Below are 6403 nucleotides of genomic sequence, written 5' to 3' on the forward strand. Positions count from 1 at the left end.
TCATATTCAGAGTTTCAACAATTTGGTCAAACTTGAACGTGAGAGAGAAGTCAGACACATTATGTAGCTTAAAAAGGAGAAAATGGAAACTGGAGCAGAGGGGTCCCAGTTTTCCGTTACTTCCTCTAGAATATATTTTCTTGTTTTGGTAAAAAAGAGAACTAAAAATCATTATCTGACAATATTATGCTACACAAGAGTCATTTCCTTCAATGAAGCAGGTTTTTTACTTTTTTTTCTCTATTGCTTCCTAGGAACAACTGTACAATTTTATTATATTCTTTTATTTTTCCATTGTATCCAAGTTAAAAATAACTTGCATTATAATAATTCACAATGTTTCACAGTAAAATGGTTTCAATCATTTCCTACTACATAAATGCAAACTTCAAAACAAAACAAAAAAAGACCCCTGTCTTTTAGAATCCATTCAAGTGTAAGCATCATCCACTTATTAAGAGCACCCAAACAAAACCAAAAATGCCAAAAAATAAATTTATCAACCTTGGCGTCTGCAAATAACATGCATGAGCTAGGTGTGGTTAAGTTCAGGGAAAGACTCAAGAGAGACAGCCCATATGCTTGTGAGGTGTAACTATCTTGCACTGACAATCAGCCAGTCATATCGTATCCTTTATTCTAAATTTGTATCTTCTTGAAGAGGCCACATCCTGGGCAATAAGCTCACATCAAGAGCAGATTGTATCCCCTGCCTGCCCATTCCCACTCTTGAGGACATCTGTCTGGAACAGAATATATCTGGAGATGATCTTGTGAAATGTGTATCAGAAGTTTCTGCTCTGGTCAGCATAGACAATGGGATTGACAATGGAGTTAGCATGTGACAGTTAGCACGTTGACTGCCTACTTGGGCTTCGCCTCAGGTGGGTTAGCTGGAAAAGAGTGATACAGCCGATAGCATGTACTGGCAGCCAGCAGAAAGCAAAAATCCCCATGATCATCACCAAGGATTTGGCTGTGTGGATCTCTTGTTGAAGTGTGGTCCTGGTATGGCCCATCAGTTCAGTTTGCTGCAGCTGCTCACAAGCCACCGGCAAGATCTTGATGTAGATGACCAGCATGATGAGGAGTGGGGGCAGAACACAGCCAAAAAATTGAAATAGACCATGTAGCTCATGGGATATTCTCTGCTTTCAGCTAAGAATTCAGAGGGATGTCTATCTGTGTTTCATTGACTATTCAAAGGCATTTGACTGTGTGGATCATAAACTGTGGCTGACTCTGAGAAGAATGGGAATCCCAGAACACTTGATCGTTCTAATGCGAAACCTATACTTGGACCAGGAGGCAGTCGTCAGAACAGAGCAAGGGAACACTGCATGGTTCAAAATTGGGAAGGGTGTATGCCAGGGATGCATCCTATCTCCATACCTTTTCAACCTATATGCAGAACAGATTATCCGGGAGGCTGGCCTCTATGAGGAGAAATGTGGGGTCAAGATTGGTGGACGATTTATCAACAATCTACATAATGCAGATGACACAACCCTGCTTGCTGAAACTGAAGAGGACCTGAAGCACCTGCTGCAGAGGGTCAAGGACTGCAGCCTCCAATATGGGTTGAGGCTCAATGTCAAGAAGACAAAGATCTCACCACTGGACCAATTGGCAGCTTCAGGACGGATAGTGAAGAGATTGAGATTGTACACAGCTTTAGTTTGCTTGGCTCCACAGTCAACAGTCTTGGCACCAGTAGCCAGAAAATTAAAAGGTGCATTGCCATGGGAAAGTCTGCTGTTAGGGACCTCTCCAAAGTACTGAAGAGCAATGGAGTCTCCCTGGAGACTAAGGTGTGTTTGATACAGGCCATGGTCTTCGCAATCACTTGTTATGCATCAGAGAGTTGGACAATGACCAAGGAGGATAGAAGGAGAATTGATGCCTTTGAGCTGTGGTGCTGGAAAAGAGTATTGAGAATACCATGGACTGCTAGGAAAACAAACAGATTTGTCCTGGAAAGGGTTAAACCGGGTGGCTCCTTGGAGGCAAGGATTCTGAGCCCCCGCCTAACATACTTTGGACCTGTTGTGAGGAGATACCGGTCCTTGGAGAAGGACATCATGCTTGGGAGGGTGGAGGGACAGCGCAGGAGGGGAAGGCCCACTATGAGGTGGATTGATTCAGTGACTGGGATGATCTGGATGGGAGTGTCAGAGACAGTGGCACAGGACAGAGCAGAGTTTAGGGCTGTTGTACATAGGATTGCTATGAGTCACAAGCGACTCGATGGCACATAACAACAACAAACAGCAGCTCATGGGGACCAAGTTCTCAAAGAGACACTTGACCAGGCAGCAGCTTTCATTCACTGCTCCATCCAAAGGCTCTCTGTGCAGTGGCTCCATCCAAAGGCTCTCTGGCAGTGGCTCTGCTGTTCCATCCCAGGAATGGAGTCAATTCAATGCCAAAGGCGAGGATGCAGAGGACAACAATGACCCCTTTTGCCCGAGTCCCAGTGACCAAACTCTTATACCTGAGCGGGATGTGGACAGCCAGGTACCTGACGACGGCCACCGCCAGAAGGCTGAAGATGGAGCTCTGTGTGAGCTCCAGCACAAAGCAAGCAATGAAGAGGCAGCTGTGAAAGTCGGTGCAGAAGCCCAGGCTGATGGTGATGGCAAAGGGGGCATAGAAAATAGCCCCACAGCCACGTTGGCCACTGCCAAAGACACCAAGAAGCAGTTGGTGGGCGTCTGCAGTGTGCTTGATGTGCCCACCGCGGAGCACACCAGCATGTTGCCCACCTCCGACAGCGCAGCGATGGCCAGCTCCAGCACCATGTACAGCACATCCTGCCTCTCCAGCGGCATAATGTCATTGGTTCTTGACCATATACTATCTACTGACATGGTGGAACATCAACCAGTTCTTATTGATGTTTTCATGACTTTTTTTCTCCATCTTTCTTTGATGCTTTTTGTGTAATATCCATGGAATCCTTTACTATTGCAAATCAAGCCTTCACTTTTTCCTCCCAAATACTTTCAGTCTGGGAAAAATCAATTATGTTTTCCTATTTCTAAAAGTTTTAAAACACATAACATTATTTTCTCAGTTGCCCTTTGAAATCTTCTGTTCAGTTCTCTTTATTATTTTTTCTGTTGGCTTTAGCTACTCTACATTAAAGAGAGTTTCAGAGTCTTCTGACAAACATTTTTGTCTTTTCTTTCAATCCTGCATTTTTAATCACCTTTTGCTTTCTTCACATCTGGTCTTCAGTCATTAGTTTTTATGTACCAAATCATGGCAGATATGATGAGAATGGTGCCTGATAGAGCAAGGTTTCAATCTGTTGTTTGTAGTACCACTATGAGTCACAGTTAAGGTGACAGCACCTAACAACATATTTAACATCATACTTTAGCTTTAGTATATTTATATTCATTTTCTTCCACTCCCACTTGAACTTGCATATAATTAAAGACTTTTCTATAGTCTGCCTCTAGCCTCCTGCTAATTGGTATTGAATTTCACCAGTGTCTCCTTCTACAGACATAATGGATTTGATTCCTGTGTATTTTATTTGGCAAGGCCATCGTATAAGCATTTATTATGTTATTAACAGAATATTTACCATAACCAAGTCATGGGTCGTACTTTCTCAAGTGTCATTTCTATCCCATAGCTTTATATTCTCAACTACAAAAGCTTCCTTGTTTCCAACTCTTTAATTCCAATTACCAGTGATTATTGCTCCTGGGAAGCAAGAATTTTGAAACTCTATCTGACATACTGTGGACATGTTGCAAGGAGGGACCAGTCCTTGGAGAGGGGCATCATGCTTGGAAGGGTGGAGAAGAAACAGCACATGAGAGGAAGACCCCCAATTAGATGGATTGACTTAGTTACTGGAGTAGGTGTGTCAGAGAAAATGAGGTTGGCTCAAGATAGAGCAGAGTTCAGAACAGTTATACATAGGGTCAATATGAGTCCCAAGTGACTTGATAACATATCATAACAACAACATTGATGTATGTTGCATGTTTCATCAATTTTAGATTGTAAGAGCTGTAAAATTCTTGAATTCTTTATCTTTGACATTAACAGGTAGTATGTAACTTAAGAAATAGTGTTAGGGTTTACTAGACTTCCTTTTAGGCTTATAACATTTCCTATCACAGTTATTTAATAGGAGAAGTGGCATCCACTTCCTAAACAACATGCCTCTGGAAACTCTATGAACTTTGATAAATGTCAACAATTATAGAAAGGCTTCAGGCCTTTTGTTCATAGGGTTGCTATGAGTCATGCTCAATTCAATGGCAATCAACAAAAACAATAACATCACAGTTAGCATTATATTTCATTTTTGCATATTGCCTTTCTCTCACGCAGTATACTCATCTACTTATTCTTATTCCCCATTATCCTCCATTTCCATCCTTTGTCCTTCCAGGACAGTGTCTGCATGTAAACCTTTCCTTATTGTTATGTACTGAGCTTACTATGACTCATAGCGACCAAATGAACAACAACTCTGCGTCTTGCCTTATCCTGAGCAAACATCACCGTCTCTGACACACTTGCCCTCAATCCATGCCACACAAGTGCCATAGTCACTGTGTCAATCCATCTCATCCAGGATCTTCCTCTCCTTTGCTGACCCTACACCCTTAGAATGTTATACATGTTGTACATTATGCTTTTCATAATTTTTAAAATAATTTTTAGTGATGCATAATAACCTATTGTGTGACTATGTCACGATTCCTTCCCTGGTATACTCTTAAGGTTAGGGGAGGGTTGTGCAAAAGGAGCAGTTAAAACATGGGAGTGGCTGTAGTGAAGGCTGATTTCTACACGCTGTATAAAGTGGAACTTTCCCCATCAATAATATCAATAGCAGCAAACAGAGCTGCTAGGTGAGACATGCCACCACCTGTGCTCCTGTACCTATTTCTACCAATATTGTAAAAATCATTAAGTTTTATTTTTGTTGGTGACTCACAAACTTTACTCAAAGCTTTAGTACCAAGAGTGGGGTTTATTAGGAAAATAGGTTGGAGGGGGGCAGAGGCAAATGATATCTCACAATTCAAGTCCAGGTTTAGTTCAGTACTCCCAAGCCAGATTAACAGCAAATTCATAAATTAGTGAAAGACTTGGTTTCAGTTCAGCAGTCAAATCCAAATCATCCAGGAAGAAACGCCTTAGAACAGTTATAAATCAGCTTCTCTTTCAATTATCTGTCAAGAAGAGTAAAACCTTTCACTATAGCCTTTATCTCATTGCTCCTCTGGTTACACTTTGCCAATTTCTTCATAGTAATTACCCAGTCTTTCCACCACCATCACTAGGATCTTACCACAAGGGTCTTGCTCCAATCTCCCTCAAGTCTTCCTGCTCAGTGTGGGAATCAATCTCTCTCTCTCTCTCTCTCTCTCTCTCTCTCTTCCTAGTCACACAGTGGCTGATGATCTGCAAGATCATATGTCTGCAGTTAAGAGAGCCAAAGACCAGAGGGGGCTAAGGTAAAGGCTTTAAAAGCCAAGTCTCAGCTAACACCACTTGTTAGTATAACAGGTTAAGGCTAGGTATTGTTAGAGATATTGTCTGATTAACCTTTAAAATTCCACAGGAGAAAGATGGGCATTTTCCTCCCTTTTGATTAACTGCCTTTGAAAACCCACCATAGGGTCAGCTCCTGGATCGGTTCTGACTCTGTGATACACAACAACAACCATTAAGATTAGTAATAAGGTTTAGCAATTAGACTAGTATTATATCTTGACCTTGGTCAGGTTTACAAGTGAGATACATGCAGCCTTAGTGTTAGTGCTAGGATCCAGGTTAGAGTTAGGTGTTCTGGTTAAGAATAAGGTTAGTGATAGTATTAGAGTTAGGGGTTGTTCAAAAGATTGGCCTAGGATGTGTCCAAAATTAATATCGAGATTTAGCTGGGGTAGAGTTAGTGGATAGACTAAGTATTAAGGGTTGCTTTAGGGTTAGAGTTAGTCATGGACTTGGGCTAGGGTTAGGATTTGCCTTGGGCTTGGCCTAATGATCAGATTGTTTGTTGTTATGTGCTGTTATGATCACTGCTCACCCTATGAACAACAGATCTGAACCCTGTCCTATACTGTGCCACTCACACTTCCTGACACACTAGAGTCCATTGTGTTAGTTACTGTGTCAATCCACCTGGTTGACGGTCTTCTTTTCCTTCAGCAACCATCTGCCATTCCAAGCATGAGGCTCCTTTCCAAGGAAAAGCCTCTCCTAGCAACATGCCCAAAGTATGTGAAGCAAAGCTTTATTATCTTTGTCTTCAAGGAACACTTTGGTTATACTTTCTCCAAGATATATTTGTTCTTTTGGTAGTTCATGGAATATTCAGTACTCTTTTCCAACACCACAGTTCAAAGGTATCAATTCTTCTTCT

General features: G+C 41.7%; 1 pseudogene; it reads right to left on the reverse strand.

Moving 5' to 3' along the window:
- Positions 1-689: 689 nt before the first annotated feature.
- LOC102861467 lies at positions 690-2831 on the reverse strand (annotated as a pseudogene).
- Between the last annotated feature and the right edge of the window lie 3572 nt (positions 2832-6403).

This window comes from Elephantulus edwardii, unplaced genomic scaffold, assembly GCF_000299155.1.
Source record: "Elephantulus edwardii isolate Elephantulus edwardi_28Jun2011 unplaced genomic scaffold, EleEdw1.0 scaffold00750, whole genome shotgun sequence".
Classification (NCBI taxonomy): Eukaryota; Metazoa; Chordata; class Mammalia; order Macroscelidea; family Macroscelididae; genus Elephantulus; species Elephantulus edwardii.